Source organism: Triticum aestivum, chromosome 6D (genome assembly GCF_018294505.1).
Source record: "Triticum aestivum cultivar Chinese Spring chromosome 6D, IWGSC CS RefSeq v2.1, whole genome shotgun sequence".
Classification (NCBI taxonomy): Eukaryota; Viridiplantae; Streptophyta; class Magnoliopsida; order Poales; family Poaceae; genus Triticum; species Triticum aestivum.
Genome location: NC_057811.1, coordinates 180,760,654 through 180,762,658, shown reverse-complemented (window position 1 = coordinate 180,762,658; position 2,005 = coordinate 180,760,654).

Here is a 2,005-nt window from a genome sequence, read left to right as displayed (position 1 = left end):
CTTTCTATCAATAATATGCAAATCAAATTCTTGTAGCAAGAGAACCCATCTAATAAGTCTAGGTTTAGCATCTTTCTTTTCAATAAGGTATTTAATAGCAGCATGATCCGTGTGAATAGTTACTTTAGAATCAACAATATAAGGTCTGAACTTATCACAAGCAAATACAACTGCTAAGAATTCTTTTTCAGTAGTAGCGTAATTTCTCTAGGCATTGTCTAGAGTTTTACTAGCATATTGAATAACATTTAATTTCTTATCAACTCTTTGCCCTAGAACAGCACCTACAGCATAATCACTAGCATCACACATAATTTCAAAAGGTAAATTCCAATCGTTGCTGAATAATAGGTGTAGTAATCAATGCTTTCTTAAGTATTTTAAATGCTTCTACACAATCATCATCAAAGACAAATGGTATATCTTTTTGTAATAGATTAGTCAGAGGCCGAGAAATTTTTGAGAAGTCCTTAGTGAACCTCCTATAAAATCTGGCATGACCAAGGAAACTTCTTATACCTTTGATGTCCTTGGGACATGGCATCTTTTCAATAGCATCAACTTTAGCTTTATCAACTTCAATACCTCTTTCAGAAATTTTATGCCCCAAGACAATACCTTCATTAACCATAAAGTGGCACTTTTCCCAATTCAAGACAAGATTAGTTTCTTCGCATCTCTGCAAAACTCGATCAAGGTTGCTCAAGCAATCATCAAAAAAGGATCCATGGACGGAGAAATCGTCCATGAAAACCTCACAAATCTTTTCACAAAAGCCAGAGAATATAGCCATCATGCATCTTTGAAAGGTAGCAGGTGCATTACATAAACCAAAAGGCATACGTCTATAAGAAAAAGTACCGAAAGGACAAGTAAAAGTGGTCTTTGCTTGATCATCAGCTGACACGGGTATTTGAGAGAAACCAGAATAACCATCTAGAAAGCAAAAATGTGTATGTTTGGATAATCTTTCTAGAATTTGATCAATAAAAGGTAAGGGGTAGTGATCTTTTTTAGTAGCTTTATTTAATTTGCGGAAATCAATTACCATCCTATAACCTGTAATAATTCTTTGCGGAATCAATTCATCTTTATCATTAGGAACGACAGTAATACCTCCCTTCTTAGGGACACAATGGACAAGACTTACCCACTGACTATCAGCAACGGGATAAATTATAGCTGCCTCAAGGAGCTTTAGTATTTCCTTTCTTACCACTTCTTTCATTTTAGGATTCAGCCGTCATTGATGATCAATAACTGGTTTGGCATCTTTCTCCAAATTTATTTTGTGTTGACATAGAGTGGGACTAATGCCCTTAAGAGCATCAAGAGTATATCCAATAGCAGCACGGTGCTTCTTCAAAGTTTTCAATAATTTTTCTTCCTCCTTCTCTGAAAGGTTAGCACTAATAATAACATGATATATCTTCTTTTCATCAAGATAAGCATATTTATGAGTATCAGGTAATGGTTTAAGCTCAAACACGGGATCACCCTTGGGTGGAGGAGGATCCCCTAGGATTTCAACAGGCAAGTTGTTTTTCAGAATAGGACCCTGTTTAAAGAACACTTCATCTATTTCCCTTCTTTCATTCATAAACATCTCATTTTCATGGTCTAGCAAATATTGTTCTAAAGGATCACTAGGAGGTACGGCAATAGAAGCAAGACCAATAATTTCGTCTTTACTAGGCAATTCCTCTTCACGGTGTTGTCTACGAAATTTAGAGAAATTAAACTCATGAGACATATCACCTAGACCAATAGTAACAACATCCTTTTCGCAGTCTATCTTAGCATTAACAGTGTTCAAGAAGGGTCTACCAAATATAATGGGACAAAAGCTATCTTGTGGGGAACCAAGAACAAGAAAATCAGTAGGATATTTAGTTTTCCCACACAAGACTTCAACATCTCTAACAATTCCCATTGGTGAAATAGTATCTCTATTGGCAAGCTTAATTGTAACATCAATTTCTTCTAACTCAGCAGGTGCAGTGTC